The sequence below is a fragment of the Schistocerca piceifrons genome, chromosome 3 (genome assembly GCF_021461385.2).
Source record: "Schistocerca piceifrons isolate TAMUIC-IGC-003096 chromosome 3, iqSchPice1.1, whole genome shotgun sequence".
Taxonomy (NCBI): Eukaryota; Metazoa; Arthropoda; class Insecta; order Orthoptera; family Acrididae; genus Schistocerca; species Schistocerca piceifrons.
In genome coordinates this window covers 37,661,207-37,682,700 of record NC_060140.1, presented here as the reverse complement: position 1 = coordinate 37,682,700, position 21,494 = coordinate 37,661,207, and the positions used below count along the sequence as shown (strand labels likewise).

The following is a 21,494-nucleotide window of genomic DNA, read 5'->3' as shown; positions in this document are numbered from 1 at the left end:
GCACAGCTGTAGACTGATTGAAGCAACATACACAATGAAAAGATGGAAGAAACACTTCAAATTAAGACAGGCAAATGAGTGCACAGTCAATGTGACCGCATGAGTGATTAACGGCATGCTTTCAGGTGATCCGGTTGGCTAAGTTGTCAATTCCATTCTTATGGATGATATTTTGACTGCCTACCCTGTCATCTCGATGCTGAGATCCGTATCATTATGCCTGTACTGTGAGTATTGTAGATGTCATATCATCATTTACTGTCAAGAATGAGATTTTCACTCTGCAGAGGAGTGTGCACCGATATGAAACTTCCTGGCAGATTAAAACTGTGTGCCGGACTGAGACTCAAACTCAGGAATGAGTCTCGGTCCGGCACACAGTTTGAATCTGGCAGGAAGTTTCATTTACTGCCAAGTTTGACTACTGGTGCCCACTACACCCCAGAGTGGTCATTTGTTGTTCAGAACCCACACTGATATTTGTGAAACACACATTCTCTTGGTGATTTCAAATGGTGACAGATGAGATGATTGGTGAGATCTTATTAAGATGACTATTAGATCATGAGCCTTGCTTAAACTGAAACATCTGTCTCATTCCGACATCTTTGCTTCAACAGTCTCCTCCATAGTACTTTGGTCAGGTATGTCAATGATGTTCTTTGCAGCTCCCCTCAACTGTTCTAACCATTAGCCACCTGCAAGATAGGCCACATTCATATGGAATGCAGTTCATATCTACATTTTGAAGACCTGAAGTATCTTTAACATTAGAAAGACTTTTATATCTTTGCCGTGTTTCTATACGATTCTACTAACCTTCCTGACACTGAGCCAGCACAAGACAATAATGATTATTGTCTCCCTACAAGCCACGCCTTCCACCCCCCTCCTCCCGCCCACCATACACACTCTTTTCAGGTACTGCTGATTCACACTATAGCATTAACTGAATTTGTCAATCTCAATACCCATTCCTTTGGAATATTATTTGTAGATGATGTAATTCTTTGGTGAGGCTTTGTTCACCTCACCTCATCTTACACAATTCGAAGTCTATGGACTGGAGACTTTAGCTTGGAATCTGGTACTCAATTTTTTAAGGTGTTGTTGGCCATCTTCTTTACAAAAGCTGGAAAATGCTAAGAGAATGCGTGTCTTACATCATCACAGTTTGGGCTCAAATACACAAAGACCGGCAAATGAAAATCAGAGGGCTTAGCAGGCACTCTACTATAAACAGCTGTATGACACTAGAAATACTTCTCAGTCTGGTTAGAGTCCATACAGTCTTCTCAATATTGTGTAGAACAGCGGGAAACAACAACAGCTGAACAATCAAAAGCTTATCATTAGAGTGTTAAATTATACATTAACATATATGAAATCTTCACGGGTTGACAGCTGAGTAGCATCGTCGTCTCGTAGCAACGTTTCGATGGAATGCGTCTCCATCACCTTCAGGCCTTCTATCGAAACGTTGCTACGAGATGACGATGCTACTCGGTTGACAACCTGTGAAGACTTCATATATGAAATTCGCGAAGAAAGCCTGCACTCGCATATATACAATAACAGTTCCACACGCATATCACTGCTCCTTATGATGCGAGTACCGTCACATAAGTCATTAATCATTTTGTCCGGTTATGAGGTACATATTCCAGAACTAATTCAAAAAGAAATATCTCAAGGCCATACCCAAATAAAACAGGAACTATGAACAAAAAGAGAGCATGCAGAAAAAGGACTGAAGCCTTATTGAAACTGTGGACTGACCCAAAAAATTGTGGTAAACAAAAATTATCTTAAAGTATTTTTTATTCTTAGCAAAACAAAACAATTATTAGTACTACAAGTACTGGAAAGTTTAAAAATGGAAAGTTGTCTAACTTGACAAACCAATTTTAGCTGAATAAGAAAGTAGGAAGGTGGCTAAATTACTTTAAACAGCACAGTCAACATCTTATCAGTTGTGGCATAACAACAAGCGCCAGCACGAAGATTAGGAATGTAACCACAGAGAAGGCTGTGAGACAACGTCAGCCAGTAGTACGCTTACTAGGATCGCACCACAACAGGAGCAGCCTCTATCCGAAGAGAATATAAGCGCCACTCCTGCCAGCCTCAGTCAGATAATAGGAGACGTGCACTAGCAAAAGCACTAGCAGACGTGGACTAGAAGCCATGCACTAGAAGAGAAGCACTAGAATGGCCGTTATCAGTGATCCATATGAACTAGCGTGAATCACTTGTATGGGCATTGTGTATAGCGAGGCACATTGATCATATGCGTGTCACCATTTGCTTGTCACCCAAAGTTAAATATTACCGATCTCCTTTATTGTAATAAAAACCATTAATGTGATTTGCTTGAACTGCTGTATAGCTATCTCAGAGAGCAGCATCCTTTAGGATCCTATAAAAAGATAAGTGGGCAGGACACCACATTGGCAACGAGTTATACGACGAAACCAGTGCCTGGCAGCCATGGAATTTTTGTTTATGTTTTGTTGGCACCATAATTCTCTCTTATCTTTACTTTGCAGGGCCATTTCCTTGTTTCAATACTCTATTATCATTTTTGCTAATCAGTGTTTTCAGGTGGGTGTGCAGAAATTTTCTGTGCTTTTGTACTTTCTTTTTTCTTTTCTTTCTTGCATTTGTCTCTTCCAAAATGCCCACCCCGCCTATCTTGCCCCCTGCTCAAGCGCCACAGCTGCAAGCATGAGACGCAATGCAACTTACACTGATGTTTCAGTTCCAGATGCAGCAGATATCTACATTATTCAACATGGTGCAGGAGCTACTGGCCAACTCTGTGTGCACAATGCAACAAGCGCCACTTACTACAGCTGCTATACCATCTTTTTGCACAAAAGCAGTCACTAAACACATGGCTACACAGGCAAACAGAATTAAGCTTTGAAACCTCCTGGCAGATTAAAACTATGTGCCGGACCAAGACTCGAACTCGGGACCTTTGCCTTTCGCGGGCAAGTGCTCTACCATCCGAGTTACCCAAGCACGACTCACGTCCCATTCTCACAGTTTCATAACAGCGCACACTCCGCTGCAGATTGAAAACCTCATTCTCGAAACATCCCCTAAGCTGTGGCTAAGCCATATCTCCTCAGTATCCTTTCCTTTCTTACACAAGTGCTAGTTCTGCAAGTTTCGCAGGAGAGCTTCTGTAAAGTTTGGAAGGTAGTAGACGAGGTACTGGGAGAAGAAAAGCTGTGAGGATTGGTCATGAGTCGTGCTTGGGTACCTCAGATGGTAGTGCACTTGCACATGAAAGGCAAAGGTCCTGAGTTCGAGTCTCAATCTGGCACACAGTTTAAATCTGCCAGGAAGTTTCATACCGGTGCACACACTTCTGCAGAGTGAAAATCTCATTCTGGAAACATCCCCCAAGGCTGTGGCTAAGCCATATCTCCGCAGTATCCTTTCTTTCCTGCAAGGTTCGCAGGAGAGCTTCTGTAAAGTTTGGAAGGTAGAAAACGAGGTAGTGGCAAAAGAAAAGCTGTGAGAACGGGTCGTGAGCCTCGCGGGATTAGCCGAGTGGTCTAAGGCGCTGCAGTCATGGACTCTGCTGCTGGTCCCAGCGGAGGTTCCAGTCCTCCCTCGGGCATGGGTGCGTGTGTTTGTCTTTAGGATAATTTAGGTTAATTAGTGTGTAAGCTTAGGGACTGATGACCTTAGCAGTTAAGTCCCATAAGATTTCACACACATTTGAACATTTTGAAGGGGGCGTGAGCCATGCTTGGGTAGCTCAGATAGTAGAGCCCCTGCCCACAAAAGGCAAAGGTCGCGAGTTCGAATCCCAGTCCAGCACACAATTTTAATCTACCAGGAAGTTTCATATCAGCACACACTCCGCTGCAGAGTGAAAATCTCATTCTGGAAACATCCCCCAGTCTGTGGCTAAGCCATGTCTCCGCAGTATCCTTTCTTTCAGGAGTGCTAGTTCTGCAAGGTTGCAGGAAAGCTTCTGTAAAGTTTGGAAGGTAGGTGACGAGGTACTCGCAGAAGAAAAGCTGTGAGGATGGGGCGTGAGTCGTTCTTGGGTAGCTCAGATGGTAGAGCACTTGCCTGCGAAAGGCAGAGGTCCCGAGTTTGAGTCTCAGTCCGGCACACAGTTTTAATCTGCCACGAAGTTTCATATCAGCGCACACACTGGTGCAGAGTGAAAATTTCATTCTAGAATTAAGTCTTGCCCCCGGTGTTATTCACAGCACAAATACCATGATTGCCTCTCCTCACAAGCTCGGTGTCACACTTGTGGAAGGAGAGGACACGTCCAATCTGTATGTTTGCAATGGAACAAACATAAGAATTAGGCCTGCCTCACAAGAATCTAGTAACAAGTCCCATGTCGTTAATGCAGTATATACAAAGCCTGTAACGGTAGTTAATGGCCAAGTCCATAGGTTTTGCTCCCCGTAACTCCAGGCCATATTTGCCTCTCTGTTGACTTTAAGTCTACAATCCGTTCACAAACTGTGACTGATTCTTATCCATTGCCATGCCCAGATGACCTCGTGGACAGATTAGGCACTGAATGCTCCTTATCAATAATTTATTTGCGTGAGCTATATCTTCAAAATACCGCTCGATGAAGAATCTCAAAAAGGGTGTGTAATGAATACTCATTTGGGCTTGTTTAAATATGAGGGTTGGAACTTTAATAGTGGTAACTATTTATTTACAGCTCGTACAAAATAGATACGCATTTCAAAGTTTTACTGAGCTTCAAAGTAGTCACCAGCATTGTGTATAACCCGTTGCCAGCGATATGGAAGTCGTAGGATACTCTTAGCAGTGTCAGTTGTGTTGACAGTTCGAGCGACGCGGTTTATTGTCCGACGAATTTGTAGCAGTTCTGAAGCAAATGCCGTGAAGTGTTTCCTTCAGCTTAGAAATCAAGTTGAACTTACGAGGGCTTAAGTGAGGTGAGTGCAGTAGGTGGTCTAGCACCCAACAGCCCCATCAGTCAAACAAATCAGTAACAGTAGACTGTACGTGCTTGAGCATTGTCCTGCAAAATGATGGTCAGGTCCTGCAGAAAGTGGCATCACTTCTGTCTCTATGCTGTTCATTTTTGGAACACAACCTACGACCAGCTTAGAGACAGAAATGATGACTGTTACTGATTTGTTTGACTGATGGGGTTGCTAAGTGCTATACCACCTATTGCACTCCCCTGGACTTAAGCCCTTGTGAGTTCAACTCGATTTCTAAACTGAAGGAAACACTTGATGGCATTCACTTTGGAACTGCTACAAATTCGTTGGACAACAGACCACGCTGCTCGAACTGTCAACACAACTGGAAATGGTGTATCCTATGACTTCTACATCGCTGGAAATGGGTCATACACAATGCTGGTGACTACTTTGAAGGTCAGTAAAATATTGAAACACGTATCTATTGTGTACAAGTGGTAAATAACTAGTTGCCTATTTTAAAGTTCCAACCCTCATATTTGTGTTTGCCTTTAGGCAGTGCTTCTGCACCTGCTATTTTCCAAAGGTATTTGGAACAGCTGACTGCACAAGTGCCAAACTGTTCAAACTATTTGGACAATATTATCGTTGCAGGTCGTACACCTGAATAACATATTGCAAATTTGCGTGCTTTGTTTCATGTTTTGTCTGATGCAGGACTAAAGTGTAGACTGAACAAGTGTGATTTTTTTAAAAAATGAGTTGCAGGGTCTTGGTCATGTCAAACAGTCAAGGTGTACATCCTCTTCAGTTACATTTGTTACCCATATGAGATTTGCCAGTTCCTCACAATGTCACAGAATTGCAGTCTGTCTTAGGGGAAAATGAACTATTATATTCAGTTCATACTTTATGCTGCACAAATCGCAGCTCCATTGCATCACTTGCATTGAAAGAATGTCACCTTTGTTTAGACAGCTGAGTTCCAAGCAGCTTTTCAAAAACTTAAAGATGCATTGCTCAGTGATCGATGCTTAGTTCACTTTGATCCTTATCAACCAGCTGTATTGCAAGTTGACGCTTCCTCTAAGGGAATCGACACAGTGCTTTCGCACAGAATTGGTGATAATGACAGGCCTATTGCTTTCACATCTGAAGTGTTGTCCAAAGTTCAGTGTAACTATTCACAAATTGAGAAAGAGGCTCGGGCTATTGTGTATGGTGTCACCAAATTCCACCACTATTTGTATGGCGGAAAATTCTACTTAGTACTGGAGTCCTTGTTTCATCTGACATCATCTGTTCCTGTACAAACTGCCCAAAAATTGCAAAGATGGGCTTTGTTGTTGTCTCAATACCAGTACAAGATAGTGTACAGTCCGACAGCTCAAATGGTGTTGCAGACACACTTTCCTGTCTTCCGATTGGCTCTGACACTTACTCTGACACTTCTGCTGTATCTTGTTGCCACATCGATGCTCAGGACTCTGAATTGCTTCAATCTTTTCCGCTCAACTGTAGGAAAATATCACAGGCCACAGAAGCTGATTCAGATTTGAACATTTTGCTAAAATACATTTGTACATCTTGGCCTTGTTCCATGCATAGCATAAAGAACTCTGTAGTCCCCAATACTTTGCCCATAGGCATAGCCTCACTGTACTGACAGGTGTGATTCTTGTTCAAAATGACAGAGGGCAGTCAGGTGTGTTGATCTCTAAAGCTTTGTAAAACGAATTGGTGCAGTTACTTCATCAACACTGGGGGTTGTTCTTACGAAACAGTTAGTTTGTCGACACTGTACTTCGCAGAGTATGGATGCCCAAATAGAACAGATGACGTCACAATCTCACGCATATGTGGAAAATCAGTCCACTCTGCCACAAACATTCTTTGCTTGGCCTAAGTTGCAATCACCATTGAAATGTGCGCACAGGGACTTTGCGGGACCTTTTTGGAACACTCATTGGTTGATTGTGGTAGACTCTTATAGCAAGTTTCCTTTTGCTGTGCTAATGAACTTAACAGCATCATATAGCATGGTTCAGCCTTTATTCTCTATTTTTTGCCTCTAAAGTTTACCTGAAGTTACAGTGTCAGACAACTGCCCTCAGTTCACATCAAATGAATTTGAAACATTCTGTGAATGCAATGGCATACAGCATCTCACCAGTGCACCGTTCCATCCACAGTCAAACGCCAAAGTGGAATGTTTTGTCAGAACCTTCAAGCAGCAGATGGCCAAACATCACTCCGCACAAACCAGGGATCAAGCATTGCAACCGTTTCTCCCCTCCTATCGTTCACACCCATGAGATGGAACATCGCCGGTGGAATTGCTTCACAGCCGCCGCTGTCAAACACTGTTCCACCCTCCGCAGCATATGGCGCTGAAGGAGAACCACAAGTTTCACTTTGCGCCACCTGATATTGCATTTTACAGGGTTTTTAGCAGCAGCAGATGGTTGGGATTGATGCCAGACCATACGTGACTTGGCACTAGCACATATCTTATTTCAGGTCCAGACAGCATGTAGCGTTGACATCACAATCAGCTTCACCACTGCCATGTGCATGGTGATCTTTCAGTGTGTCTTCTCCCAAATTCAGGAATCCTGAGGACAGAGCAGCCACAGCAGCCAGCAGCTGCCAGAGGATGTTATCACGATACCATGGGACGACCCCATAAAGATGGAGCCTTTACTTCCTGTGCCTCTGCTCGTCCTACCAATGGAGCTGGATCTGCCCACACCACAGCAGTCGGCACCTTCTTCATCTGATTCATGGCATCAGGAGGTGGACGCGTACCCTTCTGTTTGTTTTCCGGGGGACATTTCTGCCAGAGCGAAGGCCGGGTGACGGGGTACAACCAGAAGCTTGCCTTCGCCTGCAGCTACAGCTTCCAGTGTCCAGCAATGCGCCCTCACTCCTGCCTCCCCCTCCATTGTCGCAGTTTCTTGATGGCGATGAGCCACCACTTTGAGGAGCCTGTGTGAATTACTTGTATGTACATTGTATATAGCAAAGGACATTGATTATTTGCACGTTGCCAAATGCTTGCGACGACAGAGTAGGTAACCATGCGTTAGCCATGTATGGCCAATGCAGAGCCGGCAGAGGACAACTGATTCCCTGAGAGAGGCCTGCATGGAAGACTTCCACACATTCCTAGTCTCCTTAATGACACGTAGTTTGTTGTGCGTGCTGTTATGCCATTCCGTCTCCCAAAGCTGGAAAACCCTGCGGTGTAAGACAGAACACAGGTCAGCTTTGGAGATGCCTATCTCCAGAAGTGGTTTCCGTCGCCTGTTTGGCCAGCCTGTCGGTAAGTTCGTTGCCGGGGATTTTGACATGTCCTGGGGTCCACACAAACACCACGGAATGGCGGGACTGTTCCAGGGCATAGATGGACTCCTGAATGGATGCTACCAGAGGGTGGCGAGGATAGCACTGGTTGATAGCTTGTAGGCTGCACAATGAGTCAGTGCAAAGGAGAAATGACTCGTCAGGGCATGAGCGGATGTACTTAAGAGCACGAGATATGGCCGCCAGCTCTGCAGTGAAAACACTGCAACCAACTGGCAACGAGTGCTGCTCCAAATGTCCTCCATGAACATATGCGAAGCCTACGTGACCATCAGCCACTGAGCTGTCGGTGTAAACCACTTCAGTGCAGCAGAACACATCAAGAATCAAGAGGAAGTGACAGCGGAGAGCGGCGGGGTTAGCGGAGCCCTTAGGGCCATGCAAAAGGTCCAGACAAAGCTGCGGCCGACGCATACACCATGGAAGCGTATGTGAACATACCGCAAGTAGGGATGGTAAAGGGAAGGACTCCAGTTCGGAGAGAAGGGACGGCATGAGAACCACAATCGTTAGAATTGATGTGGGCTGCTGATGCGGGAGATGGACTGCCGCATCTGGGAAAAGGAGACGGTAATTCAGATGCTCAGGGGAACTATGTATGTGAGCTGCATAACTGGCGAGCAGTTGCTCCCATCTGATCTGGAGTGGAGGGACACCAGCCTCCATGAGTACACTGGTCACCGGACTCATCCTAATAGCTCCTGTCCCTAATCGAACACCACAGTTGTGCATAGGGTCGAGTAAATACAATGCCGAAGGTGCAGCTGAACCATAAACCACACTCCCATAGTCAAGTCGGGATTGGACAAGGGCTCTGTAGAGTTGCAGCAGCATAGAGCGATCTGCACCCCAATTGGTGCTGCTCAGGCAATGGAGAGCATTGAGGTGTTGCCAGCACTTCTGCTTAAGCTGACACAGATGAAGGAGGCAAGTCAATCGAGAGTCGAAAACCAGTCCTAGGAATCGTTATGTCTCCACAACAGTGAGTGGATCATCATTAAAGTAAAGTGCGAGTTCCGGATGAATGCTACGACGATCTGAATGAATGGTCATGGGTGCACGATACATGACTTTGTGGCTGAAAAGTAGAAGCCGTGGGCTAGAGCCCGTGACTGCACCTTGTGGATGGCTCCCTGGAGGCGGTGGTCAGCAACAACAGTACTGTAGCAGCAGTATGAAATACAGAAGTCCTCCCCATACAGAGTAGGTGAGACAGAGGGCCTGACAGCTGATGCTAGGCCATTAATGGCCACTCAAAATACAGAGACTCTCAATACAGAGTCCTGTGGGGGACTCCATTCTCCTGGATATGGATGGAACTATGAGAGTCACCAACTTGAACATGGAAAGTATGTAGCGATAGGAAGTTTTGGATAAATATTGGGAGTGGTCACCAAGACCCCACTCATACAATGTGGCAAGGATATGACATCGCCAAGTCATGTTGTATGTGTTACGTAAGTGAAAACAGATGGCAATCAGGTGTTGCCGTCTGGAAAAGGCTGTTCGGTTGGCAGACTTGATTGACACAAGACTATCAGTGGTAGAGCGACCCTGGCAGAAGCCGCCCTCACATGGAGCCAGCAAGCCACGTGACTCCAGGACCCAACCCAACTGCTGACATACCATACATTCCAGCAGCTTACGAAGAACATTGGTGAGGCTGATAGGCCGATAGCTATCCACATCAACCAGGTTTTTACCAGATTTGAGCACCAGAATGATGGTGCTCTCCCGCGATTGCAATGGAGAGACACCATCGCACCAGATCCGGTTGATGATGATGATGAGAAGATGTCACATGTAGTCAGATGAGAGATGTTTAATCATCTGGCTGTGGATGTAATCAGGCCCAGGACCTGTGTCAGGGCAATGTGCAAGGGCACTGAGGGGCTCCCACTCTGTAAATGGGGCGTTATAGGATTCACTGCAGCGTGTAGTGAATGTGAGGACGTTCCCTTCCAGCCGCCTTTTGAGTTTGCGAAAGGCTGGGGGATAATCCTCCGACGCAGAGGCTCGAGCAAAGTGCTCAATAAAGTGTTCGGCAATCGCATTTGCGTCGGTACATAACTCGCCATTTGTGGTAACACCGGGGACAGCTGTTGGCGCCTGGCACCCGAAAAGAAGTTTGATCTTTGCCCAGACTTGGGAAGGTGACGTGTGGCACCCAATGGTAGAGACCTATCTCTCCCAACATTCCTTCTTCCCTTGTTTGATAAGGTAGCATAGACAGGCATGGATCCATTTAAAGGCTATGAGGTGCTCCAGGGAAGGGTGCCGCTGTAGAGCTCGCCGACGCTCCATAATTGCTTCAGCAACTTCCGGTGACCACCAAGGGACTGTCTTAGCCTCGGGCACCCTAACAAGCGAGGGATCGTGTTTTCTGCCACAGAAACAATTGTGCTAGTCCCCTGCTCAACCATCACATTAATGTTACCATGTGGGGGAGATTCAGCAGGGCCAGTAGAGGTGAAAGTTCCACAGTCCGCCTTGTTCGAAGCCCATCTTGGCAGGAGTCCGTGTGCCTGACACTGGGGCAGTGACAGGAAGATGGGGAAGTGGTCACTACCACACACGTCGTCATGTGCTCTCCAGTGGATAGATGGGAGAAGTAATGGGCTGCAAATTGATATATCAATGGCCGAGTAACTACCATGAGCCATACTGAAATGTGTGGCGGCCCCAGTATTTAAGAGGCAGAGGTCGAATTGTCACAGTAAAGTGTCTACATCTCTGCCTCAGCAGTAAGCACGGTACCACCCTACAAGGGGTTACAGGCATTAGACTCTCACAGAAGTGGGAAACGTAGAAGGAGTTGATCAATCAGTGCAGCTAATACATTCAGGGGTACATCGCATGTTAACCGGGGACCTAGAAACGACGGAGAGGCTCCGTCCCCGCCACAGCTGCAGTAGTCCACAACCCCACGATGACTACCACAGCCCATTTCACCCCTCCGCTGCTCCACACCAAACCCAGGGTTATTGTGCGGTTCGGCCCCCAGTGGACCCCCCCCCACAGGGAATGTCTCACACCAGACGAGTGTAACCCCTATGTTTGCATGGTAGAGTAATGGTGGTGTACGCGTACGTGGAGAACTTGTTTCCACAGCAATCGCCGACATAGTGTAACTGAGGTGGAATAAGGGGAGCCAGCCCGCATTCGCCAAGGCAGATGGAAAACCGCCTAAAAACCATCCACAGACTGGCCGGTTCACCGGACCTCGACACAAATTCGCCGGGCGGATTCATGGTGGGGACCAGGTGCTCCTTCCCGCCCAGAAAGCCGTGCGTTAGAGCGCATGGCCAACTGGGCGGGCGCATTCAGGGGTACTACACCATCTGGAGGAAGATATACATTGCAGACAGTTATTTCCTGCGACGCCCATATTCTGACAGCCACAGCTTCAAGAGGGTTTCGAAGGGGCACATGTTCACTACAGACCGAGTTTAAGACATAAACGCAAACTCCACGTGACACTCGATTACAGTCATTATGGCTCCTGTAATATCCCTTATAGCCGCGGAGGGGAGGGGTCCGCATTGCTGAGAACCAGCAGGTGTAAAGCTTAACAGTTGCGTAGCTCAGCCAGGCGGTGGAAAAAACTGCCGCAATTGCACTGGAGGATGACATCGTGAGACTGGGAAGGCATGGAACAGTTTAGGCCTCAGAATCACCTGCTGCCATCAATTTATTGCTTGAGAAGTCTATATCCATTATGTCTGAGGGTGTGGCGAGATCTAGGTCCTCAGCGGACGCCAAAATCTCCACCCCATCCTCAGCCACTGAGCTAGTAGGTAGCGGTGACACTGCAATTTCCTTGGTCTTAGTTGGTTTCTTTTTGGATTTCTCTCGCTGCTCCTTGGGTTTCCCTGGCTGGGAGGACTTCACTCGCTCAGTCTCTGGGACGGAGGATGAGTGTGAAGCCCTACGACCAGCTGCTTTTGGGCTCTTCAGCCATTGGCGCATGTTGTCTTTTGCAGTAGAAGAAACCTGGGAAGGGAGTGATCCAAGGGACCCCTTCCCAGGGAGAAAAGCCGAAGAAGACCTACACTTCTCAGATTTAGAAGTGGGGACGGATGGTGGCTGGGAGGCGGGGGGGCGTTGCTTCCGAAGTAGGTGGTGCAGGAGCAACAGGGGAGGAAATGCCCCCCCCCCCCCCCCCATCAAGGGGGCAGGTGTAGTCTTCCGGCTCTGAGAGGTGACCTGGGTTGGCAGAACTGATGGTGCCAGAACTGTTGTAGCGGTGGCATAAGACGATGTCATATGCACAGGATGTACGCGTTCAAATTTTCTCTTTGCCTCAGTGTAGGCCAGTCTGTCCAGGGTCTTGCACTTCATGATTTTCCTTTCTTTCTGGAGAATCCTGCAGTCAGGCGAGCAAGGCGAATGGTGCTCTCCGCAGTTGACACAGATGGGAGGCGGGGAACATGGAGTATTGGGATATGATGTGCATCCGCAATCTCGGCATGTGACGCTGGAACTACAGCGGGAAGACATATGGCCGAACTTCCAGCACTTAAAGCGCCACATTGGGGGAGGGATATAGGGCTTTACATCACACCGGCAGACCATCACCTTGACCTTCTCGGGCAATGTATCACCCTCAAAGGCCAAGATGAAGGCACCGGTGGCAACCTGATTGTCATTCGGACCCCGGTGGGCACGCAGGACGAGATGTACACCTCGCCGCTCTAAATTGGCGCACAGCTCATCATCGGACTGCAAAAGAAGGTCTCTGTGAAATATGATACCCTGGACCATATTTAAGTTCTTATGGTGCGTGATGGTTATAGAAACATCCAGCTTGTCACAAGCGAGTAACTCCCATGACTGGGCAGAGGATGCTGTTTTGATCAAGACTGACACACATCTCATTGTGGACAGGCCCTCCACCTCCATGAACTTGTCCTCTAAATGCTCAACAAAAAACTGAGGCTTCAGCATCATGAAAGATTCCCCATCCGCTCTCAAACAAACAAAGTACCAGGGCGAATAAGATCCGCTGCCATCCTTAGCCTGACGTTGCTCCCACGGTGTGGCCAGGGAGGGGAACGATTTGGTGTCATACTTCTGTGAGTTGAATTCAGCTTGTGATTGCTAGAGACTACAGGTGTTTCACCACCAGCAGATGATGGACTGTGCTTCATCAAAGCAAAGGCCATTGCCAGGAGTCCCGATGCCCCAGAGGAATGAGCATCTACCTCTTGGCATAAGTGGGGAGTTAACAGTGCAGGCATCAACAGAGCGATCCATGTGTTGTCAGGGAGCTACAACCAACAGGGTACATGGTGGCCCCACCACAACAGACTGGCTAGCGTGCTGGATATCAGGTGCAAAGAAGTTCATGGTCATCGTTGACGCAGAAATTGACACTATATAGTGCATGGTGGAAAACACACCCAGGAAGGTGTCCTCACCCAAGAGATGGAGAATGGGGAGCACTGCAATGCGACGACGAGAAAGTAGGCAAAAAATCTGAAAGCCCGATGGATACGACGCACCTTGTAAAGTGGCCTTCACCAATTGGCTCGCTCTTCCTGAAAATTTTGAAGAATGGAGGTCATACCCTACAGGGAACCATCACATAATGGCCGAAACGTGTGAAACTCCTTTTAGTCACCTTGTACAACAGGCAGGAATACCTTGGGCCTATTCTAACCCCCGGACCCACAGGGAGGGGTGGAATTAAGGTGATGGGACATGGATAACTAGATGGAGCATTAGGCAATGCCAGACAAATGCATGAGGTGATGCCGAGGGAATCTGATTACGAAATCAGCCACTGTAGAGTCGTCTTGCAAATTTGGGAGCAAAATAACTCACACTGCATGAAGTAGAAAGAAAATAAATTGCAAATTGTCAATAGCTAGGAACACGTTCCTAAAAAAGGGAAATTTGTTAGCATCACAAAAATTAAAATGTATGTTTCGAAGAATTGATACAGAAGAACAACAGAACAACCAAATACATTGGCTGCTTGAGTCCATCTGTACACAATACAACAGAACATAGTTAAAAATGTTATCCGAGGTATATTGTTCCATGGCTATGTTGTTTTTAAAATCAGATTGGGATTTACATAGCAACAGTGGTGACCTTCTCTAATTCCAACACAAAATTTTAATGTCTAGAAGTTATAATCCCACAAGGCATTTTGTTTTCAGGCACTGGATGGTTTCGTTGTAAGTGGCGTGTTTCTAACAGCCACTCTGCAGATGCTTTAGTGAGTGTTTTGTATCATGATGACTGCAGTAGATACATGACTTCAAGAGCAGTTCTCACTCTGAGAGGAGACATTCCAGTCAAAATCAGTGGGTCACCAGCCTCAGCACATGTGCTGGATGTCATGCCAGTTCAGCAGGCACAAATTATCTGACTAATGTCCTCATTGTCAACAGTGTCCACCAAGTTTAGTTATGCCTGCCCTGCAGAGGCATCAAAGTGTAACTGAATTCAGATAGGTACTAAATGAAAGCTCTGCAAAAATGAAAGATCAAGATCTGTTAGCTCTCAAGTTTGGATGCCAAGACATTTCACCAAAATGCAGACCCACAAATCAAACAGTTGGTAAAGTTTAAAGTGGTACCAGTTGTTCAGAGTTCAGTAAGATAAAAAGACACTGTGAATTATTAAAATTTACACATATGAAATATTACAATCTATTTTTCTTTCTTTTCTGCTGTTCCAATCTTAAGCTGAAGTTGATGTGTCAGAACTGGGGGAAAGAAAAAACTGAGATGATATCCACAAATGTGGAGCAACAGCATCCTCATGTTCTTCATTCAGAAATCTGACTGATGATATTGTACCACTACGTGCTATCGCAGGTTTTCTAGATATGAGAGAGTGCTGTGAGAAGGCAGTGTTTGTGGAGAAAGGCTTCCTACGCTGCTGGCTCCATGAGGGTCGACTGGTACTTCCTCAACCCTCCCCAATTTAAGTGGTGGAGTAGCTTTTTGGACACTGGGACATAGACAAGAAGACAGTCAACAAATTTACTTGAGAGTCTTTCTCATGTAAGATTGTAAAGGAACATCCTCCTCTGGCATTACTCCTCCTCAACAGTAATAGTTGATACCAGAAATATTTTCTAATTTTGGACAGGTCAGTTTTTCTGAAAAATTTCATATAATTTTATACACAAAATGTTATATTTTAAGCTAAAATTTATGGAAAGGAATTACTCTGTTTTCATTGTTACAATTCATACGTACTAGCTCTGGATGTACAGTTAAATATTTTGTTTTATTTTAAAAAACATTTGAAATTAGCAAATACAAGGCATGTTTTTTAAGTAAGTACTGTTTTGCCGCACCGCGGCCACAGCACTGCGGACGGTGTTCTGCGCATGCGCACTGGGTACCTACATCTGTTGTCTACACACTGACGCCATTACAGTCTGATTCTTCCTTGTTTACGTTGTGTACTGAGTGTTTAAGATGCCTCCGATAATCGTGAGTCCCACCGACTGTGAAGTACAGGCTGTTACAAGATTTCTTAGTGCTGAAGGCCTAAAATCGATCGATATTCATCGTGAGATCTGCACAGTTTACAGAGAAAACATTATGAGTGATGGAATGGTAAGAAAGTGGGTGAGAGCACTTAAAGATGGCCGCACAAATGTGCATGATGAACAACAGAGTGGGCGTCCTGCAGTCGTTAATGAAAGTTTGGTGCAGGAAGTGGACAATAAGGTGAGAGAAAACAGACGCTTTACGATTACCTTCCTAATGTTTCTTGTAATGTTTTGGGTATGGTATTGTGACAAAGCACTTGAATTACCCAAAATTGTGCACATGTTGGGTACTAAAATGTTGACGGATGTGCACAAAACCAAACATTTAGACAGCGCATTGACTTTCCTTGAGTGGTACCACAATGACAGTGATGATTTCTTAAGCCAAATTGTTACGGGCGATGAAACATGGGTGGCCTACGTCACACCAGAATCAAAGCAACAGTCCATGGAATGGCAGCATTCAGTTTCACCCAGAAAAGTGAAGTTTAAGCAAACAATTTCTGCCCAGAAAATCATGTGCACAGTTTTTTGGGATAAACAAGGAGTATTGCTTGTCGAATTTTTGCTGCGTAGTAAGACAATCAATGCAGCAGCTTACTGTAAGACACTGCATAATCTGTGTTGTTCAATTCAGAACAAAAGACGTGGCAAGTCGAGCAAAACCATCCTTTTGTTGCAAGACAATGCCCGTCCGCATGTGGTGAATCAAACCAAAGATCTCATCACATCTTTTGGATGGGAAACTCTAGATCACCTTCTGCACAGCCCCGACCTTGGGCCCAGTGACTACCATCTGTTCCTGCGCTTGAAGAAACAGCTGGGCGGTCAGCATCTTCAAGACGATGACGAAGTCAAAACAGTGGTGATGCAGTGGCAACAAGTCAGGCCACAGACTTCTATGAGGAGGTTTTTCAAAAACTGGTACAATGTTATGACAAGTGCCACAATATTAACGGAAATTATGTAGAAAAGTAGATTAAGGTACAAGCTTTCATGTAAAAATAAAATTATTGAGATATCTTAGCATGTCTTTTTTTACTTTCAAAACGGTACTTACTTAAAAAACACGCCTCGTATTTGGCACACTTAAAATTTATATCATTAATTATGCAATCTAGTAGTGTTTATTACACATATTTCTGGATTCATTTATAAAATCGTCATCTAAACTAATAGAAGCCCACCACTCGTGGTCGTGTTCTCGCTTCCCGAGCATGGGGTCGCGGGCTTGATTCCCGGCGGGGTCAGGGATTTTTAACTGTCCCGAGATGACTGGGTGTTGTGTCATCATCGTCGTCATCATCATCATCATCATCATCATCATCATCATCATCATCATCCATCCATCCCCATTATGGTTGGAGGAAGGTAATGGCAGACCACTTCCATTAGGACCCTGCGTAGTACAGCAGTGTGGGTCTTCCGCATCGTTCCCCTATGCTCTGTCAAGAAGCATGGGGCTTCATTTTTATTCCAAACTAATAGAAATTCATTTGTCAAGAAAAATTGTAAATTCTTTGGAATATTGTTAATACCACAGAGTGAAGTAGTAGTAAACATGCTTTGGACGTATTTTTTACTTTGGATGAACAATGTAATTGTGCCAAAATTCAACATACAATGTGATATAGTAAACTGTGAGACAGTAAATTATCATGAAGACAAAAGTTCTGCAAAGACATTCTTCAAAATTATTTAGGTCAATTGAACCATGAGAACCTAAAATGTGAGAATTTAAGCTTCAAGAATCAGACTCCTAGACATGAAGAACTGGAGCTAACTGTGCAAGAAAAGATAACTAAAAAGTTTACTGTAAATCTTACTCCTCTCAAATCTTCTGAAAAAACTTTGCCACTGTGGACAGTAGCAACAACAAGAAAGGGAGGGGTAGATAACAAGTGTGGGCGTCGTCTGGGATTAATTGACTAATAATGCAGTTTTGTGTGTTGCAGAAAAGAAAATTGTAAATTACTTGATTTATTTAATTTACAATTTATGTGTGAATAAATTTCTGATCACATGAAACAAAAAAACCAAAGCAAATCATACCAACAGTATCAATGTACTACCAATAATGACGGAGCGGATCGAATGAAAGAGAACTTTACAACTACAACCAGGGACATAAAAAAGGAAAGATAAGTACAAACTATCTGTGAGGTTAATTTTTTTTGTGGACTCGTGTGCTTGTTAACATAATGAATAGGGACAAGGGCAGGAGTGAGGTAGAAACAAAAGCTGTAGGATCCAGTCAGGACAGGTCTGAGCCGGGTGAAATCGTAGTCAGTAAAGAAAACAGTAAAAACTGATATTTTGCAGTTAATTTTGGAAAAAAAATAGAGGAAATGAAGACAGATAACGATAGTCAGTCACATGGACCAACTTAGTAATCAAGTTTTGGAGCTAAAAAATGGGTTATCAGAGGGGATAAAAAGTGTGAATGAAAAAGGTGATGTTTTAGAAAATAAATTTTTTGTTTTGGGAAATGAGATTGTAGCTGAGTCAGTGAAACAATCAATGAATGTTGGCGATGTCAGAGCTGAATAGAAAGCAATAGTGGAAAAAACGAACAAAATATCACCAGTTTAAACCAAAAAACTTCAAATGTTGAAAACAATATGCGAATTAATGTAACTAGTTTATATCAAAAAATTTCACCAGTTTAGGAAATTTTGTCTGAACCAAAGTATGTGTGCAAACAATGGTAAGAAAATTTACATGCAGTGGATTTTCTGTACAACTGCAGAGAGAGTTTTGTGTCAGGCATGTATGACAATTAAAAAATTAAATTTGTTAAAAGATGTCTTGAAGGTGAACCTATGTCATGGGTAAAGTTAAGTCAATGGGAAACATATCAGAGCTTTGAGAAACGTTTTTTTGTATAAGTTTTTTCAGAAGCTGAATAGGGGAGAAACAAAAGCGAATTTTGGAATGGTCCTAAATGTAGGACTAAAGACGGCACTTTGAAAGAGTTTCGTAAGAACCAACTTAAAAAATAAGCATACCTTTACAAATAATTTGACAAAATGACCTTCACTGACGCACTTAAAAGGGGATGACCAGAAAGACTGCAGTGGGATTAATTACTTGGACCTGACGATTGTCTTGAACAATTTTTACACTATGTTGACATGCTGGATAGGGCAGTAGAAAGAAGTGTGTCCCATAATAATCAGAATAGTAGAAATCACAACAGGAGTAATTACAGAAACAGAGATAATGGTAACTTCTATCAGAATCAAAGTGTCAAGAGAGAGAGAAATTTTGAACATCAGCAGGATAGGAATAATGGGGATAACGATGGGCAATTTAATAGCAGAAACAATCAGAGAAGTAACTACTCGGGAAACAGCAGTTCGCCTCAATGAAGGTCCACAATTTTGGGGCGAGGAAACATAACAAGCACAGGACCCTCAAGTTACACTTGCAATTAGACAATAATAACAGTGTTAATGATATGATTTTTTATCTACATGTGAATGACAGCTGTGAAATAACTGAGACTGGTAAGTCTGAGCTTATTGCAGATGAATATAGATGAGCTAAATTACTTTGATGGAGATGAAACTTTTAATACAAACCTGATTGTTAGTGACGATGATGAGGAAATTTTGTGATGAAGATGAGTATCAGGTATTTGTGGAGTTTAAGAATAATTAAGTTTCAGAGTTATTTGGAATGATGTTGACAATACAGGTAAGAGATGTATGTGATACATGAGAGTCATCAAATACCAGTCCAGTCAAAGCAGTTTTTCATTAATGTCATGCAGAGTAATGATCCACACAGTAAAGGTGAGGTGTCTGTGAGCCTGGAGAATACAGGTGAAAACTTTTTGAAGTTTGTTTGGGACCAGATTCGTGACAATGTAGATAAAGGTGGATTCTGAAATAAGTTAGCTGTGATTAGTCAGAATTTAAATCCCAAATGGTGGAATGAAGTGAAAGAGGATCTAAGCAAGAAGGGTAATTTTGACAGTAATGTGTTTTGTGTTCCTTCTACAAAAAATGATGTTAGATGTGTCATGAAATCTATTCATTGTGTTCAATCTTTACCTGACAATATGAGTAGCCAAAGTATTGTTACGATACCTGTAAAACTGATAAAACCCTGTGAAGACAGTGTGGATGTAGCATTTTAAGAAACTGACAGTGATCTTTTGCATGAAGTGTGTGACAACAGAGAAGAAGACAGCAACCAGCCACTATTACTACTGCTATTTATTTAAGTAAATAGCACAGTAACATTTCAAACTGACAAGTTCATCATCGCTGGCTATTCACAAGATTTACAAGATGCACTTTACATAATCGTTAGTTTTCGATTTTTATTCTTCCACTGTAGCAAAATATTCACGGTGTGTTGGTGCCCTATGGTAGAAAACAGTGTCAGATGCGCCCTATGTGAACATAACTAACCTCAAAACGATGAAATACAGAGTAAACAAATATGTGAAGTTAAGTGGTTATTGTACTTACGTCGAAATTGTGCGGAAATTTCAATGTAAGTACAATAAACACTTGACCTCATATGTTTGTTTAATCTGTATTTCATCATTTGAAGGTTACGTATGTTCACATAGGGCGCATCTGACACTGTTTTCTACCATAGGGCACCAACACACCATGAATATTTTGCTGCAGTGGAAGAATAAAAATCGAAAACTAACAATTATGTAAAGTGCATCTTGTAAATCTTGTGAACAGCCATCTGATGATGAACTTGTCAGTTCAAAATGTTACGGTGCTATTTACTTAAATAAATAGCAGTATTAGTAGTGGCAGGTTGCTGTCTTCTACTTTGTAAGAATCAACCTATATTAAAATTAAGACTGATCAACGGGAAAGTAACTGTTTGATTGATACAGTTAGCCCAACTTGTGATATATCTGAACAATTTAGGGACAATATCAAGAATCGTAAGAATTTTGTGTAACTGTTCATTGTATGTGTAAAGATAAGAGAAGCTACTAGTAAGCAAAGAAAATTGTAAAATCTCAGGTACTATGAACTTTTAGTATAGAAGACAAGATCTTTGAACATGGATGCATAATGATCCCTACTCTGTAAGAAAATATACACCATATTTGTAGGTACATACAACTATATAATTCTGTTTTGTTTGTCAGAAATGTAGTATGTAAGATGATGTGATTTCTAAAGTTCTGTCTCATCTACAGACTGAGTTTAAATCTGTGCCACACTATATTTGCTGGTGCATACAACTATATAATTATATCAATATATTTAAAAACAAAGGAAGTGTCTGTATATGTGTGGATGGATATGTGTGTGTGTGCGCGCGAGTGTATACCCGTCCTTTTTTCCCCCTAAGGTAAGTCTTTCCGCTCCCGGGATTGGAATGACTCCTTACCCTCTCCCTTAAAACCCACATCCTTTCGTCTTTCCCTCTCCTTCCCTCTTTCCTGATGAGGCAACAGTTTGTTGCGAAAGCTTGAATTTTGTGTGTATGTATGTGTCTGTTTGTGTTTCTATCGACCTGCCAGCGCTTTCGTATGGTAAGTCACATCATCTTTGTTTTCAACTATATAATTATGTTTTATAATAGATCTGTGCTTTAGAATTTTATATGTATGTGGCATGAGACTAAATTTTACAATTTTGAAATGGGACAATGCCATTAAAAATCTAGTAATA

The 21,494-nt window shown here is 43.6% G+C and overlaps 1 protein-coding gene across 2 annotated transcripts in view; it reads right to left on the bottom strand.

Moving 5' to 3' along the window:
• LOC124788228 (activated Cdc42 kinase Ack) overlaps positions 1-21,494 on the bottom strand; it is a 499,253-nt gene that overhangs the window by 86,743 nt on the left and 391,016 nt on the right. The gene's annotated exons all lie outside the window — the stretch shown is intronic.